Raw genomic sequence first — 25091 nt, 5'->3', positions numbered from 1 at the left:
AAAGAAGGAGTAGCCATAGTATTCAACACAAAATACGAGACTAATCTTTTTGAATGGCAGTCAGTCTCAAGTAGAGTAATGTGGACAAATATGAGAATGGGGAACTGGACAATGAGACTTATTTGTGCCTATGGTCCCACAGAAGGTTCTACTAAGGTAGAAGTGGAGGAATTTTTTTATGCTTTAGAAAAAGCAACTGACACAATGAAAAAGGAAAAGTTGGTCCTTGTTGTGGATCTAAATAGCAGAGTAGGAAATGATTGTGAGACATACAAAAATATTTTGGGAAAATTTGGAGAAAAGAGCAAAGCTAATAATAATGGCAAATATTTGTTGGATTTCTGCTCAGGACATGGACTAATTATTACTAACACCATGTTCCAACATAAAAATGTGCAGAAATTCATGTGGAGAGAAGAGGCTAGGAATAAGAAAAGTCTCATTGACTATGTTACTGTTGATAGTGATGTTTTCTTCCTGGTGCAGGACACCAGAGTGTACAGAGGATTTGAATTTGGAAGCGATCACTATTTAGTCTTGAGCAGGATAAAATTGAATTTCCTATTGAAAAGAATAACATGTAAGAAAGTTTTAAAGCAAATAAAAGTTGAGCAGCTGTTAGATGTGAACTGTAGACTAAAATACAGAAAGATTATTGAAAAAAAATGAAAGAGTTTGAGAACAGGAATCAAACCTTGGAGATTCAGTGGCAAACTCTGAAGAAAACTGATTGATTCTGCCAGAGAGGCATGTGGTGAGGTTGTCTGCAAGGATAAAAAAAATCAGAACTCCCTGGTGGACACAGGAAGTTAAAGAGGCATTGAAGGAAAAGAAGAAAGCATATCAAAAGTTCCTGTCAAATAAGTCAGCTTGTGCTCTTAAAGAATATAGAGACAAATGCAAAAATGCTAAAAATGCTAAACACTGTGTAAAACTAGCTAAACAAAAGTCATGGGAGGACTTTGGGAAGAATATAGAAAATAAATATCAAGAAGGTGGCAAAATATTCTGGTGGTTGTTGAAGAAGCTTAGGAATGGAGTAAAGAGTGCTGTAAAAGGAGTTAGAGATGATAAAGGTGACATGAAAACAGGAGATAAAGATATCCTTGAAGTATGGAGTAATTACTTTGAAAAACTGCTAAATGAAACAAGCAGTGATGACAGCACGGTGGTAAGAAACACGGACTAGGGATGCAGTCAGGAATACATATCCATACTTGAAGTGGAAAAAGCCATCAAAGGCTTGAAATGTGGAAAGGCAGCAGGAGTAGATGATATTCGACCAGAAATGCTGAAGTATGGTGGTATAAAAGTCTTACAGTGGCTGCACTGGATAATTCAGAAAGCCTGGACAGAAGGACGAATTCTCGATGATTGGAGTAGAGCTCTCATAGTACCCATATATAAAAAGGGAAATAAAACTGAATGTGAGAATTACAGAGGTATTTCCCTACTGAGTGTTCCTGGCAAGATCTAGGCAAGTATACTTGAGAAACGGTTGAGAAGAATTGTGGAAGAAAAGCTGGATTCAGGCCAAATAGAGGCTGTCAGGATCAGATCTTCACTTTACGACAAATAGTTGAGAAAGCATGGGAATATAACAAAGATCTGTATTTAAGTTTTGTCGATGTGGAAAAGGCATATGACAAGGTGCCAAGAGAGAAGCTATTCAATACGCTGCAGTTATATGGTGTCAATGGGGCATTATATCAAGCAATACTTAGTCTTTATTTGAGTTGTAAGTCAGCAAGTAGAATTGAAGGAAGTACAGGAAGATGGTTTAATGTTAAATCTGGTGTGAGACAAGGATGTACATTATCCCCTCTGTTATTCATTATCTATATGGATCATATTATGAAAGAAAGTGGTATTAAACATGATATCAAAATTGGAGATGTTAATGTCAGCTCTTTGCTTCATGCGGATGATGTTATACTTCTAAATAAATCCGCTACAAGTCTGCAAGATTCTCTGACTAAATTGAATAACTGTTGTAATAGATATGGTATGAAGGTCAGTAATAAAAAGACAAAGACAATGAAAATAGGCAGAATCATTGAAAATGTCAACTGTGTTGTGAATGGAGAACCTGTGGAACAAGTAAAACATTTCAGCTACTTTGGCACGATTTTTACTGAAGACGGTAAATTAAATATAGAAAAAGACAACAGAATCAGCAAAGCTGGTATGGTGGGAAGTCAATTGAATAAATTCATATGGAATAAGAGAGAAATTAGTCAGAACACTAAATTAGCTGTATACAAGACAGTGTTCAAACTAGTTTTAACTTATGGATCTAGAGCTGGGTCAGAAGTAAAACACTTGACCAAAGACTAGAGACTGCAGATATGAGAGTCCTGAGAAAGATTAGAGGAGTGAACAGATGGCATCAATGGCAGTATCATATTAAAAATGAGGATATTAGGAAAGTACTTGGCATTGTCAGCATCCAGGAATGCGTTAGCAAAGCTAATCTCAGGTGGTATGGTCACTTAAATAGAATGGGAGAGAAAAGATTAGCAAAACAAGTGTTCTCTGCCAGGTTGGCATGAAAACGACCCAAAAGCAGACCAAGATATAGGTGGATTGATACGGTACAAAGTGCCTTAGACGATAGAAATATAAGATCTGATAATGTTGGAGTCTTGACAAGTAACAGACTGATTTGGAGGAAAATTGTAGATAGGAAGTTAATAATGATGTAATTTTTTCATGTAGACTATCATATCCTGTACACCCCTTGAGGGTACATAGCAGGAATTTGATGATGATGATGGATTATCCCGTACAGAATTAGTGACCTCAAGAGAGAGAGTTCTGACGAATATCAGGATTTCAAAATGCTAGCTGTGAGGATTGGCTGAGAGAGCAAATAGCTTGCAGAGCTTCATTAATACAAGGAAAGGGATGATATGATTGAAACCTAAATTGTTGAGTGGCTAAATGAAGCTTATCCAATTCCACAGATTTACATTAGCTTATTGCTTTAAGTCATGATCTATACAAATGATTTTTGATTCTAACCAAAAATCAACAACATAAAGATAGCAATACACACATGCCAACGTGGAAGTGAAAATTAAGGTGATGAATGCAATTGAGAAACAGAAGTGAAAAATAAAGGAGATGGTAGTGTTCATAGGAACAAATGAATTAAGTAGTGATAAAAATACAGTGTGCATGAGGATATAAAAGGATTGTTGGAAGAAGTAAGAAGGAGTGAAAATTGTTAATCTGCTACTGGAATAAGATAGCTGAGTTAAGGAGGAGGATTTTAATAGCAAATGATTCCCATGTTGCTGACTGTGCAGAAGAAGACTATTAAATTTTTGGATTCGTGGAATGAGTTTGATGGCAGAAAAACCTTCTCTAAGAGACCTGAGAAATGGAGTGCAAGAAGCTGGATATATTGGGAATAAGTGAACTTAGATGGACAGGAATGGGCCATTTTCAGTCAGGGGAATATGTGATGTATTACTCAGGACATGAGGTGAGTTGTAAAAATGGAGTCTTTCTTACTCAGGAAAAAAAAGATGGCCAGGTATGTATTAAGCTATAATCCAGTGAGTGACAGAATCATTTCTCTCAGAGTCGGTGAACATCCAATGAATATGACCATCATACATGCACTCACTATAGAGGCACCAGAAGACATAGAAGAATTTTATGGCAAGTTACAAGAAGTGATAGATGCAGTACCAAAGCGAGATTTATGGCTACTTATTGGAGATTTCAATACAAAAGTAGGAGAAACTGAAGAACAAGGAATAACACGTTGTTTTGGTTTAGGTATTCATAACACTGCAGGGAAGAGATTAATTGAGTTTTGTGCAGAGAATTCTTTGTTTGTTGCTAACACCTGCTTTAAATACACAAATGGAGATTGTACACATTGATATCACCTGATGGACAATACAGAAATCAAAATTGACTATATACTTGGACAAAGAAGATGGAGAAGTGCAATTCAGTCTGTCAAGATTTTTCCAGGTGCAGACTGTAGAACGGACCATGAATTACTAGTAGCTATGATACATGAAATTACGGGAATTGAAAACAACACAAATGTCAATCAGATATGATCTTGGAAACATAATGGCCCAATACAATATTAGTATACAATTCGATGAACAGATTCAATGCATTCAATTTATGTGAAAGAGAACCAGATTAACTATGGGAAGTTATTAAAGATATAATTAAAACAGAAGCAAAGAAGAATATTCCAACAATTTGTAAGAAGTAATTTAAATGACTGTCAGAAGATGCATTAAAACTGCTCAGGAAAGGAGGAAAATGAAGGCCACAAGAAATTTGCAGGAAGTATGGCATTTAAATTTGCTGTTTTAAGGATACTTGTGACATAAGACTGAATGATATATGCACGTAAACACAAGAAAGATATTTAATTAACCAAATATTTCGGTCTGGAAATAGCAGACCATCCTCAGTGGTATTACAAGAACAGTTTTAAAAAAATACAAGCTAGAATACTAACAATAGATCGTTAAAAATAGAACATGGCGCGTGATGTTTTATCACTAAGTATTAAGTATAAAATGGAATATTTTGAAGTAGAAACATGATTGTAAAAAAAAAAAAAGAGTAATCTTGATTAGACTTTCCCAGATTTTTGATATAGATATACAGTCATTACGATTCAGGTTGGGACGATGGAGCAAGGCCTCCATGCTCTCCTTGAACAAACGTTCAAACCTATAACGGGATCTATGTAAGAGGCGAGTCCTGGACCAAGAGATGCTGTGATCAGTTTCAATCCCGTGTTGAGCCAATCCAGACTTTTCAGGTTTGTTGTGAAGAATGGAGGATTGATGTTCTTGGATTCAACAGAACGTCCAGTCTGTCCAAAATAGGAGAGATCACAGTTGCAAGGAATTTGATAAACTCCAGGAAGAGATAAAGTTGAGTGTTTGTCTTTAGGAGAAGGAAAATATGAAGACAATTTGTTAATAGGTGAATACATAGCTGTTAAATCATATTTCCTTAAAATTCTTGCGATAGGTTCTGAAATACCGGAGATATAAGGAATAGGCACTCGACATATTGAAACTTTGTTGTTTTGTGGAGGATTATAAGAATTGAGAAGATGTTGAGTACTTTTTTTTTTAGAAAAGCCATTGAGTTTCATGTGTTGTTGGATAATAGAAAGTTCTTTCTGTAGATAAACAAAAGTAGAACAATTAGTTTTGGCTCTTCTGATGAGGCATTTTATAATTCCTGTTTTTTGACATGGATGATGGGCTGATTCTTTAAGAATATAACGACCTGTGAACGTTGGTTTCCTGTATACTGTAGTTGTAAGAATATTTGACTGGATGAGGAGATTGTCCAAAAAAGATAACTGGTTGTTTTCTTCTATTTCCATAGTAAACTTTATAGGATGATGCAAGGAATTAATACTGTTTAAAAAAGAAGGTAAAGATTTTTGCTGAGAGGCCAAATAGTAAAGATGTCATCTATATATTTTACCCAAAAAGATGGTTGAGGGAAAATAGATGAGAAGAGAACTTTTTCTAAATGTTCTAAATAAAAGTTGGCTAAAGCAGGATAAAGAGGACTTCCCATGGCTGTTCCTTCTACTTGGCTGTAAAATTTATTTTGACATACGAAATATTCAGAATGTATTACGAAATCGAATAGTTTTATAACATCTTGAGGAACAATGTCAGCAAGTAATTTTAAAGTTTCCTTGAGAGGTACATTGGTATATAAAGATTCTATATCAAAGCTAACCATAAGATCTGCAGGTTGTAATGTGTGCTTTAAAAAAATGGATGAAAAAATTGACTGTACCTGTAATCATTGTTTCTTCAGTTCCCCCTATTTGTGTGCAACATTAATTTTGTTATATCTTGGCTTTCATCAGTGTAGCTATGTGCCATAGATGATTCTCTAAGGATAATTATGATTAATATCATTTGCATGGCACTTAATAGATTGTTATGTGATTGAAAGTGTTTACAATTTAGAGATTCGACCAAGTTGGCTGAGCAGTTGGAGTATCTGCTCTTTAACCAAAATGCTGTGGGTTCAAATCTTACCTAGGCCATGGATGTTTGTGATTGTCTTTCACTTGCATGCATTCATTCATACAAATATATGTACACTCTTCCAATATGGAATGGGTCACCATGGGAGAAGAAGACCCAACACTCCCTCAATGGGAGAGGCCTTCACCCAGCAGTGGGGAAGATACAGGCAGAATATCATCATCGCAATTTAGAGGAAGCCTTATCTTTAAGCTGGATTTTTAATTACTTTTAACACTTTTAAAGTTCCATAAATGTGGAAAGAAGGCAAGATTGTGGCATTGCACAGAGACTTTTAAAGGTTGGGGGGGGGGGGAGTATCAAATTTCAAGCTGGTTTTGATTTTAAGTATTTTACAATAAGATGACAATTGTTCAAGATAAAGGAGATACAGCTGGTAGTTTGAGAAGAGATATTCAGTTTTTTTTTTTTCCCTGATAGTATTAAATTGGAGAGAACTAACCCCCCCCCCCCATCCCAGTTTAGCAGTTCATACAGCTCTGATTTGATGGTGTTACAAGAGGATTTGAATAGGCTGCTGCTTTAGAAAGACGAAAGGGAATGTCGTATTGTTGCCAAAGGTAAAATTATGTGGTTGGACTAGTGGAGATCAAATGAAGTATATTAATGATGCTTTGTTCAGTGAGGTGGAGTAGGCAAAGGATGTTGGAGGCTAGGGAACTGAAGTTCAGAGGATGCATTATTGCCACAGTGCAAAGGACACTAAGGAGGTGATAATGTGCCACTGAATAAGGCATTAATTGAGGCCCCATCTGGATTTTTTTTTTTTTGCACGGATCTGGTCACCTGGATGTCTGTGTGATTAGGGAACATTAGAAAGTAGGCAAGTGTGTCTTAAGAATGAATGAAATGTTGAGTTCAAGAACAGATGGATTAAAGCAGTGTGCCCTGCATAGCTTGGAAAATAACTCTAAATGTTTTCAGTTATGGTGTGACATATGGTATATAGAGCATGCCCTTCCATGGTGAAGCTTCTGACTCAATTGAGGCCTGGAAATACTAATTTTACCTGTTCATTTGGCAAGATACTACATATCAACTTATTATATTAATGTTATTTAATAGACTTAGTGGTTTGGATGGGAGTGGGATTATTCGGTAGGTACCAGAAAATAGTCTGTGCTAAGGAGGGGGGGGGGAATCATTGGGATACTAAAAGTTTTGTATTTGACACCTGATGCTTATTTTATATATTAATAATATTCTGAATGCTGTGTGAAAATGATGGGAAGTTCAGATCATCTGCAAACACTTGTCATCCACAATGTTATTAACATGAAGGTTGAATAGTTGCAAACCCAGAAATGGAGCACTGCAGAATCCTGTTAATTTCCCTTATTCTTTTAGACAGAGATAATCTTGTATGATGGAAATAGATAAGAAGAATATCCTTCCGCTAAAGGAATTGATATAAACAGATCTTGTCAAATATGTCTTTAATATGTACTAAACTATATCGTAGATTTAGTTATTTTGCCAAAATCCTCTATAGTTTTGCTTGGTTTGTTGGTGCAAGAACAGCAAAGGTCAGCTGTATATAAGGTCAGAGATTACTTCTTCTCTCCCGTAGTCCTAACTGGACCATTGGATCATTTATGGCTGGTAGGTGATATTCTTTGTTAGCCTCCTCCAATAATCTCGGTCTCTTGTTCTTGATGTCAGTTGAGAAAGGGAGTAATTTGTCCATTTTTTGATGTTATCAGTCCATTTTAATCGAGGTCAGCCCCTAGGTCCTGGAATGATTCCTTCTAATGTTTGCTTTGGAGTGCCATTAGCCCTCTCCACATGTCCGAACCATTTTATCTGTCTTCTTCTGATGACTGTCAGAATATTTTCCCTTCTTCTCCCGTCTATTGAATCAATCAGTTTTCGGACATTTTCATTGGTTTCATGAGCAGTATAGGGAATTCTCAAAAGTCATCTGTAAGTTTTCATTTTAAAACACAGGAGTCTCCTCTCATCTTCCCTCAGTAAAGTCCAGGCCTCACAACCATACAAGAGGATAGAATTCACCAAGGTGTCAATTAGTCTTAGTCTGGTTGTGATCTCTCCACAATGGTTTTAACTTCTGTAGGGCCACGGTTGTCTTAGCAATTCAGTATTTAATGTCGGTTTTTGAACGACCATCTTGACTCAACGTGCTTCCTAGATATGTGAACTTGTTTACATTTTCAATTTGTTTATTGCCAGTTTGTATCTTTAAGAACTCAATGTCTGATTTTGAGATTATCATTGTTATTGTTTTTTATAGGTTTATGTATAATCCATATTTTTTTAATGTTCCAAAAATGCGGCTGTTATCTCTTGTAATTCTTCTTCACTTTCTTCCAGAAGATCGATATGTTTTGCAGACGATAAGTTATTTATTCTTAGTCCACCAACTACTATTCCAGTGTCATATTCACGAAGAGCTTCATCTATGACATATTCCAGAAAACAATTAAAAAGAAGAGAGACAAGATGCATCCCTGTCTTATCCCCTGTTCTACCCGGAATGGTTCACTGCTGTAATTTTTAATTTCAATTCTCATCAGATGAGGAATAAAGAGATTTAATAATCCTAATGATTTTGTTGTCAGTACTGTAATGTTCTAAACTTATCCATAATGCCTCATGCCATATTGAGTCAAAAGTTTTTTGAAGGTCTAAAAAGTTGTGACATTATTTTGTTATGTTCTATGTATTTTTTGCCTAGTATGTGTATTATAAAAATATGGTCGATTGTACTTCTGGACTTCTGAAAACCTGTTGTTCATCTGATAGTCTGTTTTCTATTTTCTTTTCAATTCTTGACAATAGTATTTTTAACAGGATTTTGCTTGGATGACTAATAAAGCTTATTGTTCTGTAGTTGCTACATTTATTGCTGTTTTCTTTTTTAGGAATAGGTATAAGGACAGAAGTCTGCCAATCAGAAAGCCAAGTCTCTGTGTTCCATACATCCTGGAATAAATTTAGCAAGGTGTCTATGATGATGTCATCTCCTTCGCATATCAGTTCCATTGTAACACCATCAATTCCGGGTGATTTTCCTATTTTTGAGGAGCTAACTGCCACAATGACTCCTTCTTTTAATATCGGGTAATCTCCTTCCTCCAAACCTCCTGGCAAAATTCCGTTCAAAATATCGTCAGTCAGTTGAGGGTCCTTTTGAAAAAGCTTGGTTGTGTAACATTTCCCTCTATCAACTATTTTCTGATTGCCTGTGATAGGAGTTTCATCTTCTATGCTCCAATTAATTGCAGTAAAAGGTTTGGTTAACTTATTGATAATTTGAAAAGAATTATTTTTATTTAAGTCCTCTTCTATATTTTTGCATTCATCTAATATCCATAAGTTTCTAGCATGTTTGATTTCATTTTTAATAATCTTGGCAATATTTTTATACTGTTCTCTATTAATTTCAGATTTCAAATATCTTCTTTCGTCGCATAGGTCCAAAATATTTTTGGTTATCCATTGTTTATTTATTTTCCTTTTGTATCCAAGGATTTCTTCAGCTGTCTCAGTTATCTTTTTGTGAGAAGTATTTGGTTTTAGATTCGATATTATTATATTTCTTGAAGCTTGCATCAAAAGCTTGTGTCAGAGATTACAGCAATACATAAAGAGTCAGATAAATTAGTAAATAATATGTATCTACAAAACTTAAGTTAAGCAATGCAGTATCTATATATATGTTACTATAAAAGCCTGAAAATTGGTAAATCCTAGCATTTACCGAAATGGTTTGGTACCAAACTTAGTACCAAATTCTTCGCCTTTAATGTCTGTGATAACGGCTATTATTGATTTTGGATCCATCTTCGCTCTATCAGTATCTGGTATTTTTATTCGAACATTTTGTCAGAGAGTAGGTTTTTGGAACCTAACCTAATCTGATTCTAGATCGTAGCTGCTCATAGCTGTCTATACTCGCACTATATTTGGCTTTTACCAATTGGAGTTGGTAAATGATGACATTTACCGAAAAATGGTTTGGTAAAAGCCCGAAATGGAAACGTTTACAAGCATTTTTCGGACTTTTACCACCTCACTATGGTAAATGCTAGGATTTACTAATTTTTGGGCTTTTACAGTAACATATACATAAAATTACAGTCAAATGTGTTTGTGCAAATAAATTCTTTGTAAAAGATTAAAAGCATCATACAATTTTTCTGAGTCTGATGACATCTGCCTGAGTGTATATGGCTTGGCTAAATATTTCATTCCTCTTTTGGATAATGACACTCCGCCAGAATATGACAAATAGTAAGATGTGTGTTGCATTTTTCAGACACAGATGGGTCATCAGCTCTTAGTAAATAAGAATGTGTAAAGATGACTGTGATTCTATGCAGAGCCTAGCAAGAACAACTTTCTCTCTTCTCTGAATTAAAGATGCCAAGAAATTATATTCATGGTTTAATTGTTTATCCAAGTGTAAGCAAACAAAGTTTGCACCTGAACTATTTTCAGGACTGGGCAACTCATATATAGAGGCTAATGACTTCACATCACTTGCCTTAGTATCCCATAATGCAAAGCACATATCCTTACGGACATGTATAATGCTATGTATTATGGGAAGGGTTATTACCCAGACTGGTTTCGACCTTTATTGAGGTCTCATATTCAGCAGATCTCATTCAGTTCTCATCTGATTGATCATGCTGATATCTGCTGAATGTAATTTCTTAACAGTTTCGTGAGATCCTGCCAGTCCTTCTAAACCTTTTGAATAAAGAAGGGTGACATTTTCCCTATCGGGAAAATGTTTTCACCTGGTGCATGGATGATCAGAAATACTGGTACATTTATACTAGTATCATTTATCTTTTGTTTCTTACTTCTGTAACCAAATGTTGTATCTATAGTACCAATGTTTGGTTGGGACTTTTTTAGGAAGCTTAAAGTGTTTGAGGATGAAGAAATTCATGCCCAATGGGTTTTTGGTTTGATCCCAGAGCTTTCCTTCTACCACAAAGCCATACATGGATTCTTATTGACCTGCAAGCAGTGATTGCACTTGGGAGTGGAATGCCAGGGACTATGCTGAACACTATACCAGCATCACAGCAAGCCTTGGATCCTGACCCAAGACCATGGGATGAGAGACTTACTGCAACACCATTGACTCTTGCAGGCAAGCCCACTAGCCGATTGCTCCTGGTCAGGCCATCCATGATCACCTGCCTTGCCTAAGCAAGGCCAATGTAAGAGAGTGAGAGATCCTGGCAGGATCTTCCTTTCTGAATGTCTGTGGGTTGCACCGCACGACAAACACGACAGCAGAGCATTGGATCTCAGTGATGGATGGTCACTGAGATCCAATGAAAAACAAAGAAAAAGAGGAAGAATGAAAATAGGCCAGTCCACCACTGGGTGGTTCCCTCCACAACGAACAGCTACCCCACAGGGAAGGGTATAGTTTTGCCATTTAAGCATAGTTGCCATTATTTCATTTACATTTTTGTTAAGCATTCTTATAAAACTTCAAAAATGGATAAAAAAGAAAAAAATCTAAAAAGAAAAAAAATTGTAGTAATGAGGAGTAAGCAAGCAAGTGAGAAATAAGGCTATGGTTTATGTGGGGAACAATGAAAAGAGTAAAAGATGTGGTAAGAAAGATAGTTAGCCTGTTTGCCCAGGTATGACAGATGAGTTGAAACGGCAAGTAAAAATCATGAATAGTTGTTGGCTGTGAGCTTTGTGAGGACAAAAAAATCATTGTGAATGTGTAGGATGAATTTGAGCAATAGGTTGAACTGTATAAGAGTGATATCCCCAATTTAAATGGATATGGTATGAGTCAGCAGGAGAGGAGAAACATAGGATCTGAATAAGGAAAAGGTGATGTGGAAGAACAGGAAAGAGAGATTGAAGAAATGCTTGTAACACACACACAGATGAATGGTGTGTGAGAGGAGAATGAAAGAACAGAAATCAAGATAGACAGAGAAAAGAGAGGTTGGGGTGAGGAACAGGGAAGCTTGGCAATAAAGAAAGTGGATGTGTGTATGAAGATAGTCAACCAAAGGATGGGATGGCCTCTGATGCAAGGGGCACATTTCAACTTTGGGGGAAAATATGGTAGTGAGCAATGACTAAGGGCAGGGGAAGTCCTACCTACCCCTACCATCTGAGAGGGTAGAGGTGGGTAAGACTGGTTCTAGACCCAGAAATGAATTACTGGATCTAGAACTAGTGAAGAAATGCTAGCTTTATTAGAAATAAGAGAGATAAAACTACTGCATTGATTGAGTTCATATGCCTGACAACTGTTGGAATAAGTAAAAAATTTGAATGAGGATTATATCCTGACAGGAATAGAGATGGAGGGTTATGATGTTTTTCATGAGGATAGGAAGTGCAAGAAAGGAAGAGGAGTTGTTTCTTTTGATAGCATGGGAGTTATGTCCTCACTAGGTGGAGAAGCAAAGGGGGGGGGGAATAGTGGCAGTGGGTTTGAGGCAGTATGGTGTGAGGTAGAGAGGTTTGAGCTTTGTGAGGACAAAAAAATCATTGTGAATTTGTAGGATGAATTTGAGCAATAGGTTGAACTGTATAAGAGTGATATCCCCAATTTAAATGGATATGGTATGAGTCAGCAGGAGAGGAGAAACGTAGGATCTGAATAAGGAAAAGGTGATGTGGAAGAACAGGAAAGAGAGATTGAAGAAATGCTTGTAACACACACACAGATGAATGGTGTGTGAGAGGAGAATGAAAGAACAGAAATCAAGATAGACAGAGAAAAGAGAGGTTGGGGTGAGGAACAGGGAAGCTTGGCAATAAAGAAAGTGGATGTGTGTATGAAGATAGTCAACCAAAGGATGGGATGGCCTCTGATGCAAGGGGCACATTTCAACTTTGGGGGAAAATATGGTAGTGAGCAATGACTAAGGGCAGGGGAAGTCCTACCTACCCCTACCATCTGAGAGGGTAGAGGTGGGTAAGACTGGTTCTAGACCCAGAAATGAATTACTGGATCTAGAACTAGTGAAGAAATGCTAGCTTTATTAGAAATAAGAGAGATAAAACTACTGCATTGATTGAGTTCATATGCCTGACAACTGTTGGAATAAGTAAAAAATTTGAATGAGGATTATATCCTGACAGGAATAGAGATGGAGGGTTATGATGTTTTTCATGAGGATAGGAAGTGCAAGAAAGGAAGAGGAGTTGTTTCTTTTGATAGCATGGGAGTTATGTCCTCACTAGGTGGAGAAGCAAAGGGGGGGGGGGGAATAGTGGCAGTGGGTTTGAGGCAGTATGGTGTGAGGTAGAGAGGTTTGAGCTTTGTGAGGACAAAAAAATCATTGTGAATTTGTAGGATGAATTTGAGCAATAGGTTGAACTGTATAAGAGTGATATCCCCAATTTAAATGGATATGGTATGAGTCAGCAGGAGAGGAGAAACGTAGGATCTGAATAAGGAAAAGGTGATGTGGAAGAACAGGAAAGAGAGATTGAAGAAATGCTTGTAACACACACACAGATGAATGGTGTGTGAGAGGAGAATGAAAGAACAGAAATCAAGATAGACAGAGAAAAGAGAGGTTGGGGTGAGGAACAGGGAAGCTTGGCAATAAAGAAAGTGGATGTGTGTATGAAGATAGTCAACCAAAGGATGGGATGGCCTCTGATGCAAGGGGCACATTTCAACTTTGGGGGAAAATATGGTAGTGAGCAATGACTAAGGGCAGGGGAAGTCCTACCTACCCCTACCATCTGAGAGGGTAGAGGTGGGTAAGACTGGTTCTAGACCCAGAAATGAATTACTGGATCTAGAACTAGTGAAGGAATGCTAGCTTTATTAGAAATAAGAGAGATAAAACTACTGCATTGATTGAGTTCATATGCCTGACAACTGTTGGAATAAGTAAAAAATTTGAATGAGGATTATATCCTGACAGGAATAGAGATGGAGGGTTATGATGTTTTTCATGAGGATAGGAAGTGCAAGAAAGGAAGAGGAGTTGTTTCTTTTGAATGCATGGGAGTTATGTCCTCACTAGGTGGAGAAGCAAAGGGGGGGGGGAATAGTGGCAGTGGGTTTGAGGCAGTATGGTGTGAGGTAGAGAGGATGAAATATTTGACTATTGCACTAGGCCTGGAAATGTGGAAGGTGGTGACATGAATGTATAGGTAAATTTATATCTCTGCCTTTATGCCAATAGCAAAGTTGTTTATTCTTTGATTCAGTGATAACTATGTATATTCCATTAAAATAAGATCTAATTTATACTTTTATGTAATTAAACTTTTGTACTGTGAGCACTTGTCTTTTATGTTATTTTTTGCAAAGTTATCTATCAGAACATATTCTTTTGTTATCATCAAATTCCTGACATGTACCCTTAAATAGTGTTCAGGATATTATGATAGTACCACATGAAATAGTTGCATCATTACTAACTTCCTATTAACAATTTTAATCCAAATTAATCTGTTATCTGTCAAGACTGATATTATCAGATCTTATATTTCTGTCTTCTAAGCACTTTTTATGGTATCGATCCACCTAAAACTTGGTCTTTCTCTGGGTCCTTTTCCAGCAATCTGGCAAAGAAAACTTTTTTTTGCTGGCTTGCCCTCTTCCATTATCCATACTATCTGAGATTAACTATCAGGTGGTATGGTCTCTAGCTCTTTCTTAGCTCTGTTAGCAATCAGGAATGTGCTAGTAATGTCAAGTTCTTTCTTAATATCCTCATTTTTAATACATTACTCTCATTAGTGACATTTATTCACTCCTCTAGTTTTTTTCAGAACTGATCTCTGTAGTCTCTAGTCTTTGATCATGTAGTTCATTTTTAATCCAGCTCTCAGATCCATAAGTTAAAATTAATTTGAACACATTTTGTATATACCTAGCTAACTTAGTGTTTTGACTGATTTCTCTCTTATTCCATATAAATTTATTCATTTACTTCCTACTGTACCAGCCTTGTTTTATATTTAATTTGCAATCTTCACTAAAATTTTTTCCTAAATAGTTGAAATGTTTTACTTGTTCTATAATTTTGCCATTCAGGATGCAGTTGATGTTTTCAATATTTTTGCCTGTTTTCATTGTCTGTGTCTTTTTATTGCTGATTTTCATACCCAATTTGGTATATCAGTTATTTAATTTAGGCAAGAAATCCTAAAGACTTGTACTGGATTTATTTAGAAGTATAATAGCATCTGCATAGAGTAAAGAGCTGAGATTAACGTCTCCAATTTTGATATCCAGTTTAATACCACTTTCTTTTGTAATGTGATTCATCATCTATATGGATCACATATAGATCCATATAGATGATGAGTGGAGATACGAGGATTGTTTGAAAACTTTAGTGAAAAAAAAATAACTTAAACACTTTTTGTTGGAATAAATCACTTTATTTTTCAACATGGTCTCAATTGAGGTCTACACATTTGGTCCAGCAAGTTTCCAATTTTTTCATCCCATCTAAAAAGTAGGATTTGTCAAATTGTGCAAAATAGTTATTGACAGCCTTGATGACATCCTCGTTCGAAGAAAATTTTTTCCCACAGAGCTGAATTTTTAAGTTTGGGAACAAGAAGTCATATGGGGCCAAGTCCAGAGAATACAGTAGATGTGGAACCAATTCGAACCTTAATTTGTGCAATTTTGTCATTGCCACGGCCGATGTGTGGGACGGTGCATTGTCTTGATGAAAGAGAGCATTTTTTTGTGCCAATCTTGGATTGTTTGAAAACTTTAGTGAAAAAAAATAACTTAAACACTTTTTGTTGGAATAAATCATTTTATTTTTCAACATGGTCTCAATTGAGGTCTACACATTTGGTCCAGCAAGTTTCCAATTTTTTCATCCCATCTAAAAAGTAGGATTTGTCAAATTGTGCAAAATAGTTATTGACAGCCTTGATGACATCCTCGTTCGAAGAAAATTTTTTCCCACAGAGCTGAATTTTTAAGTTTGGGAACAAGAAGTCATATGGGGCCAAGTCCAGAGAATACAGTAGATGTGGAACCAATTCGAACCTTAATTTGTGCAATTTTGTCATTGCCACGGCCGATGTGTGGGACGGTGCATTGTCTTGATGAAAGAGAGCATTTTTTTGTGCCAATCTTGGCCGTTTTTTCTTCAGTTCTTCTTTTAAATGGTCCAACAACAGGGCAGGTTTTATCATTAGACGAACCTAGGCAATCGCCTATAGGCACCAAGACTTCAGAGCGCCAGATTTTGCTACATATAAAACTAACAAGAACTCCTGTATTCCATAAAATTCATGCATGTAAGCATACCATTTCTTTGCTGTATATACATATAATGTATATACAGCATAAGCATACCATTTCTTTGCTGGACATGTATATACACGTATATACATGTCCAGCAAACTTGGATAATATTCTGTCCGCCTGCTGAAAGAACATGGAAAAGAAGTGTAGTTTGACAGTCATGTCCATTAGAAGGGGCAATAATCCTTCACGCTGAAAAGAACACTTAACTAGATTACTTGGCATATGTAGTAGCTATGTTCAGTTGCCTACAGCAAGAAACGCAGTTGCTTGCCGTTTGCTCGGTAACCAGAATCTAAGTTATATCAGACTAAATACCTATGAGTTATATTCATTTTGCTGCTTGTTTTTATTGTATAATTATAGTTTTTAATGCCAGCGCAAAATAAGAAATCCTTTCATACTTTCTACACTTCATATTGTATCACTATGGAAGATCAATGTCACTATCAATTTTTTGGATAATTATTTTAATCACCAATACATTTTAAAATTCTCCCAGAACTTGATTGAAGATAATTATTTTTGTCAAACAATTTTTTTATAAATTCATGAAATTCCGAATCTAAAAATGAATACAGCCTCCATCTGTTCCAAATTAAGTTTTCTTTTTTATCCATAATCTTAGTTCGAAGGTTAGTTCACAGACTGCGCGAAGGTTCGCACTTTTGAATTTTGCTTTATAGAGAATCATATGTAAATCTTGAATCATATCATGTAATGCATAATTTTTATAAATGTAATGTGTAGGTTTTTGCATTTCAACTTTCTTGGTTTCCCCCAATCACTCCCTATAAATCGAAAGAAACGGCAGTTATGAAGTCAACTGTTATGTACATATTTTCGGTATTATGCGGCAGATTTGAAGTAGTGATATTTTCCCTACACTTTATCCTTCAAAACATGTGTAGGTGCATGCATCAGAATGAAATTTTATTTCCAAAATTTTCATAACAGAATTAATTCGCCTTTAATGTCTAACTTCCACCTCCCGAAATTATCACCACACACACACACACTCTCTCTCTCTCTCTCTCTCTCACTCACTCACTCACTCACTCACTCACACTACTGCTAGATAACATATGCGCACTTTCTTTTTGTTTGAATTCGTTATTTTTCCAAAATAATTGTACTGTTGCAGTACAATTTAAGACAAAGGTGAAGAATCTCCGATAAAATACCATTGGATATAAATTTTTGATATTAAAAAGACTCGCAATCGGAAATCCCGAGTAATGCAGTTTAACATCATTTGTTGTTCATTAAAAAAAAAAAAAAAATCGTTCCTAAAATTGAAATGTGACCCATATAATTTTATTTTGCAAGGAAAGAAAGCAAAATGTCATATTTATTTCAATAAATGTTATTTAAAAAATATAAATATTTGACATAATATTTCCAATGTAAACAAAAACGTTTTGATTATTTATTTTTGCACATGTGAAATTCGTTTTTATTTGGGAAGAGAGACAATAAATAAATTGTGCACAAAAAAGGGTCAAATACATTCATACAGTGCACATAAAGACAATAATCCGTTAACGGCTGGGGGGGGGAGGAATAATTGCATTTTAACGGATAGAATGAAGTTTCATCAGCATCCTACATTTTTATTAGGTCAAAGGGATTTTGAGTACATTTGCAAACAGATATATTCAACATAACTTAGCCAGTTTTGTTGTAAAAAGTACCGCATTTGAAGAAATATTAGTGGCATAATAATAAAATAGCAAAATTCATAATGCTTCACAATAACTTGATAATTTTGATAATACCAAAACAAGATGTGACACATCTGTAGAAATCTATTATTATTATTAGAGTCCTTTTAATTATGAACTCTATTAAAGATATATTTAATAAATTGGTTGCATTTTTGCGTTTTTAATTAAATAAACTAGTTTTATTTTGTCACAGATGGTTTTTGCTTCTGAACTACCGGACTATTGTTGTTATCAATATTACTAAATTCCAATCTCCTCTGGAAATTTTCTCGTACGAAATGTTTGCCTTTGTTGACCAATCACTGACTTAGCAATTTAATCCGGAGATTAAATATATGGTCAGTTTAATCCATAACGTTCTTAAGAATATTTCACTCTGTGATTTCCCAGAATCCTGTTAGGAAAGAACAGATCACTGAATATTGAACTTGCAATCATTTTGAAACATGTTTCTGAGACAACAGAGGTTTTTTTGTGTACTGCTGCTATTTGTATTAATTAGTGGGTAAGAGCAGTTTCGATATCACATAAACAGAGCATTTGATTTTCAAGTTTATTATTATTTATAAATTAAATTGATTTTTCAGTTTATTTTTTTGTGCATCAAGATTCTAGTTATTTTAGGATAAAATGTCGAGTAAAAAAGTGTATGTTAGCGAGCATAGCAAGTTATCGTTACTATTGATTGCTTCTACGTTTTAACTAAAGCTGGAATTATTATGCTTATAACTGCAACTTAAAAAAATCAAATCTGTAGTTGAATGAATCTTAATAATTGTGCGATAAAGTTGGAACGGAATTAATCCTATATATATATATATATATATATATATATATTATATATATGCTTTTTATGTGAATCCCAGGCCTCCAGCAAGTAAGGTGGTCTCGCACTAGGTGACAAAATTTACCTTTCACTTAAAGTTGGGTGGTTGAAAAGCAGATACGTTAACGATTCTGTCAACCAGAGTGGCATACTGTACATGTTACTGCAAACTGAAACGTTTTATATTTATATTTAGATCCATGTTGTAATTCCATAAATGCAATGCTTTTTGCTACAATTTTTATTTTTAGTGAGAATATCTGAACTTTACAGTCGATGAAGTTCCTATTTTTACCTTGATTAGCAAGCTTAATTCGATTGCATTTAAATTCTTTTCTTTTTTTTAAAAAAAACTTTTATCCTTATACAATTATTTAAGAAGCAACTTGCACTAAAATAAAACAAGTGACCCGTCATTATTATACATTGAATCAGATATAATGGACTCAATTAATTATGATGACATTATAATGTAAAGCGGAAAAGGAAGAAAAATTGAAAAAACAAGAAGGTGCATTTTTAAAATATATTTGCTAAAACCAAAGCCAGGAAAAAAAAAACTTTTAGTTCTTGATTTTTTTTAATTTAAATTTGAACTGATTTATTTTTATACTTTTTTAAAATGCATATATATGCATACCAATGTTGTATCGTTGTTATTAAAATTAGTTATGGAAATGTTGACTTTTATTTTCAATAAACTAAAAAAAGTGTTTATTTTTGAGGCCTCATAATGATGTTGCGCCTCGGGTCTCCAAAAGTATAAATGCAGCCCTGGACACTAAATAAAATAAATAAATTCTGTGTGATGATACAGCGTTCCCCCCCCCCTCTTATGGTACCATCTAGTCCCCCCAAATTTGATCCGGGCTCCAGAACCGGCATAGGCTAACGAATCAGACCTATGGCTGGGTTAGTATTGCTGACTAATCCATGTGTGGCCTTGGACCGGTTTGCCTGCTTGCGGGATGAAAAACACCAGATAAACTGGTGGAAAAAACCTGCTGTCCACGCCCAAGATCGGCTATCTTAGCTATGACTGAGGAAGATCCTTGAGCTCCTCATGTTGTTGGCAGGAATCGAACCTAGGACACTCATTCCCCAGGCTTATGGTTGTGAAGCGCAAAGCCACTAGGCTAACCGAGCGGACAGCCCTGGACGCTGCCTGTTTGTAATGCTAGCGGTGAATGCTTATTTTCTGTACTTAAACGCGTTAAACATATTTACACAATTCATTAAGTCGGATGCATTTGAGAAAATTTGTCAATTATGTTCATAGAAAACGATATTGTTGCATTATTAGATTATAAATGTATGATAGATAAGTTATATAGTTATAATATATAAGGTATATATAATTGATAAATACTTCATTAAGTAAATGTATAAAAATTTATTTGTGAATTACTGAATAGTTTAAAGTCCATATTTTTTATAATTAAATTTATTTTTATTTATAAATATTTCAGTTACTGGATTTTGAAAATGGATAAAAAGAAATCGGGTTTTCAATATCGCACACGTAAAGCAGAAAAGGAAGAAAGTTTGAAAAAACAAGAAGGTGCATTTTTAAAATATCTTTGCCGAGAAGATCGTAATCGCATACAAGAAGAAAATCTTGAAGATTATTCGTTGGATAATTCGTCTATAGATTCGATTAATGAATTGGAGGAGAATTCTACAGATACCAAAAATTGGATTAAAACATCGAAGGAGAAATGTACAGATCATATGAGTATTGTTGATTCTGAAATTGGTTCTACAGATCCAATCATAAAAGGATTTGAGTTTACAAATTTAAATTATAATGATCTAGCAACTTGGTGTCCTGAAAAATTTTCCAATATCAATCAATTACATCAACTATTAGTTGAACATGGACCTGAACAGATTCATAATTTTGATTTTCAGAAAGATAACAATAATAGAAGATTTTCAATAACTCATTATACTCGAAGACTATTTAACGGTGAGACAATGCAGCGTTTGTGGTTATTGTATCATAAATCCATGGATTCTGCATTTTGCTTCTGCTGTTTATTATTTGATCAATGGCGGATTAACCTTGCTGATTCTGGATTGAGGAACTGGAAAAATGCTTCTTCTATTTTAGCTGTGCATGAAAAAAGTTAAAGACACATTGAAAATTACTATAAGTGGAAAGAATTAAAAATTCGAATAAAAGAAAAGAAAACCATTGATGAAGAGAACTTGCTAGTTATTAGAAAAGAGGAGAAACATTGGGTGCAAGTATTAGAAAGACTCTTTGCTTTAGTTTAGACGTTAGCTATTCAAAATTTATCATTTCGAGGAACAAATGAGACATTGTTTTTGCATGGAAATTGAAATCTTTTGAAATTTGTCGAATTTCTAGCCAAGTTTGTTCCAATAATGAATCAACATCTTCGAAGAATAAAAGATAAAGATACATATGTGCATTATCTTAGAAAAGATATTCAAAATGAAATAATAAACATCTTTTAATAAAATAATAAAAATGCAATAAAAAAGAAAATTTTAGAATCTGTTGTTGCCGCAAAATATTTTTCCATAATTATTGACTGTTTGTCTGACATTGGTCACATGGAACAAATGAGCATAGTACTTCGATTCGTAGAAACTAGTAATAGCACGGTTTCTATAAAAGAACACTTTTTGGGATTTATAGAAATAAAAAATACCACTGGAGAATTTTTATCAAATGAAATACTAGGAACTCTAGACATTTTTATTACCAATACAAGATTTACGAGCTCAAGAATACGATAACACCAGTAATATGAAAGGTGATGTAAAAGGTGTGCAGCGACTTATTTCAAATATTAATCCGAGAGCAATGTATGTACCCTGTAGTTCACATTCATTAAATTTAGTAGTGCATTGCACTGCTAATACTTTAGATGCCACAGCATTTTTTGATGCGGTATATCGTCTATATGTATTTTTTTCCGGTTCGACTTGTCGATGGGAATACCTCAAAAGACACAAGTAATTTTACACTCAAACCAGTCTGTGATACACAATGGAGAGTTGAATTGACTCATTAAAGCCCCTAGATATAATTTATCCAATGTTTGCGAAGCACTGCAAGAAATATCTCAAGATGATAGTTTATGTGGATTAAGTGGAAATACCATGAAATTAGACACAACTAGTCTTCGTAAAACTTTAAGGAAGTTCAAATTAATCGCATCCTTAGTAATGTGGTTTTTGAAATAAACTTTACAAGTAAACAACTTCAGAAGACAAGCTTGATATAAATGGTGTCATAAATTGTATTAATGATACAAAGAATTTCTTAATGAAAATCCGAAATGAGGATGAATTTGAAAAGATGTTAACAGATGCGGAAAAAATCGCTGAGGTCTTAGGTGTAATGCCTAATTTTGCACAAGAAACAATTAGACTTAGGAAAAAAAGACACAATTTGTGTATGAAGCAGAAGATGAATTTATAACAGATTTTAAACAAAAATTTAAGGTAGATTTTTATTTTTCAATTATCGATACCGCATTTGCATCTGTTGATTAAAAATTCAAGCACATGTCTACAATTAACGAAAAGTTTGGTTTTCTTTTAAATATATATGAATTTCAAAAAATTACTTCAGCAGAACTGCTTAAAAAATGTTTGATATTGGAAAATTATTTAACACATGATAATTCTAGAGATATTGACGGAACAGATTTATGTAGTGAATTACAAATAATAGCAAGGCAAATTCCAGAAAATACTTCCTCATTAGATGTCCTGTCATAAATATGCAAAAATAGTTTAGAAAATAGTGTTCCAAATGTGTTTATTGCTTTGAGAATTTTTTCGACATTGCCAGTATTGGTAGCAAGTTCAGAAAGGAGTTTCTCGGAATTAAAACTTACAAAAACTTACACTCGCTCTACGATGGCTCAGGAACGACTCACTGCTCTAGCAATAATATCTATAGAGCATGAAATTGCATCTACAATCAATGTAGATGAATTAATTCAAAACTTTGCCAAAGCAAAAGCCCAAAAGATTAATTTTTCATAATTTTTGTATTTAAGATGTAATATTATTTAAATTAAGGGGATATTTAATCCCACATTTTTTTAAAACCGAATAAGAAACTCAAAGATTGGAATCAGAGAGTTTCATGCCAAATATAGTAAACCATAAATTATCGGCAACCACTAGCATGAGCTAATGCAAGTGATCCTATTACATAGTACAATACCGGAGAACTCGCAGCAAAGTCTGCAAAGTTCTGATCGCTATTCTTAGGTATTTTTCATAATGTAAAAACACATTTCCTAGGAAATGTATGCTGTTATTACATTATATGCAAGTGACCCTAGTACGTAGTACAATACCGGAGAACTCGCAGCAAAGTCAGTAAAGTTCTGATCGCTATTCTTAGGTATTTTCCATAATGTAAAAACACATTTCCTAGGAAATGTATGCTGTTATTACATTATGGTGGGAGGTCACTACCCAGACCGGTTTCAGCCTTTTTTGAGGCTTCATCAGTGAGTAGCTAGACCAAATTAATACCAAAGTGTATAGCGAAAAGAACTTATATACTCTGCTATACGAGTTTCCAAACAGGTGCAACCATTAAGTTACTTAAATATAAAGAGCTAATAAGCTTCATTTCGGAGATATAAACATTTAAATTAAGGGGATATTAAATCCCACATTGTTTTAAAACCGAATAAGAAACTCAAAGATTGGAATCAGAGAGTTTCATGCCGAATATAGTAAACTATAAAGTATCGGCGACCACTAGCGTGAGCTAATGCTGAAACCAGTCTGGGTAGTGACCTCCCACCATAATGTAATAACAGCATACATTTACTAGGAAATGTGTTTTTACATTATGGAAAATACCTAAGAATAGTGATCAGAACTTTACTGACTTTGCTGCGAGTTCTCCGGTATTGTACTACATACTTGGGTCACTTGCCATTAGCTCATGCTAGTGGTCACCGATACTTTATAGTTTACTATATTCGGCATGAAACTCTCTGATTCCAATCTTTGAGTTTCTTATTTGTTTTAAAACAATGTGGGATTTAATATCCCCTTAATTTAAATAATGTTTATATCACCGAAATGAAGCTTATTAGCTCTTTATATTTAAGTAAGATGTAATAATTTTCTTGCTATACAGATATTAGGAGTAATCATATATGCATACAAATGTATTGGTTTTGAATAATAAATTTTATACAAAAACATTTATATATATATATATATATATAAATGTTCATAATGATATTATATTATTTTTATAAATATTCAAATGTGTAGATGTACGTGTGCTTGTGTGAGTATGACAAAATATATATACAACAATCCCTCGATTAGTGCGCCTAATGCATTCTTCAAAACAGGCGCATAATAACCTATGGGAAAAAGTATAATTTGTTCATCAAATTTCTTTTTTGAAGCTTAATTTTTTTTATAAAAGAATTAAGGTATGTTGTTATGTCATCTTTTTCGTTTCGTCGTGTCTCTTTTATCCTTTAACGTTTCTCGTATAGTATCTATTTATACTTATATCTCACTTCCGTTAGTTAACTCTTTAATTCCTTATATATATATATATATATATACCTTGTACTACTTTTCCCTTTATAATTCCTTCTTATCCTTTCCTTATTACTGTCTAATATCTTCTGCTTTAAAACTTTATCTATTTCACTTAACTCAAATTTAATTCAGGTCGAATTACTGACAAGAGTGAAGCTATTGGTTTGTGAGACAAAGGAAATGCTAATGGCGGATGCCTATTCCTTTGTCTCAGCACTCGTTCTAATTCCTTATTCAGACTCAGAGAAATTTATTTTTTTCTGCTGCGCCACCCTGAATCCTAGATTTTACAAAGCTTGTATCAGCAAGGAATTAGAACACAGTCAGCATTCAATCTTATCAACTATAATTCTCATATCTGCAGTTATGGCCTATTACTATCTATCCTCCTGCTAAGGTTTGCAAATTTTACGAGCAAGTGCAGTAGGTACAAATCTCAGGCAAGACAGTATTTAGACTTTAAACAAAACATTTAATTCAAGTAAAGACATGTAATACACTTTATGACACTAAATTAAACAAGCTATAAAAGTAGGTAAAGAATTAGCACTTTTGCTTACAATTACTCAATCTCTCCCATGAATTGTCATCTGAGAATCTTATTCATGATATCTAAACATTTACACTTGTTATGT

The 25091-nt window shown here is 34.5% G+C and overlaps 1 protein-coding gene across 4 annotated transcripts in view; it reads left to right on the top strand.

Annotated features, from left to right (window-relative positions):
- The window catches only part of ICA69 (islet cell autoantigen 1-like protein), a 196201-nt gene that overhangs the window by 8202 nt on the left and 162908 nt on the right, over nucleotides 1-25091 (top strand). Inside the window, exon 1 of one of the 4 annotated variants that reach the window (XM_090390960.1) lies at nucleotides 20586-20605. The exons of the other annotated variants lie outside the window; for them this stretch is intronic. The gene's annotated coding sequence lies outside the window, so the exon portion shown is untranslated. Of the gene's footprint in view, nucleotides 1-20585; nucleotides 20606-25091 lie in introns of those variants that run through there. 4 annotated transcript variants of the gene reach the window in all.

The sequence above is a fragment of the Typopeltis vanoorti genome, chromosome 3 (assembly GCF_054136105.1).
Source record: "Typopeltis vanoorti isolate ZY-2024b chromosome 3, IOZ_Tvanoo_1.0, whole genome shotgun sequence".
Lineage (NCBI taxonomy): Eukaryota > Metazoa > Arthropoda > Arachnida > Uropygi > Thelyphonidae > Typopeltis > Typopeltis vanoorti.
This window is presented reverse-complemented; position numbering and strand designations above follow the sequence as displayed.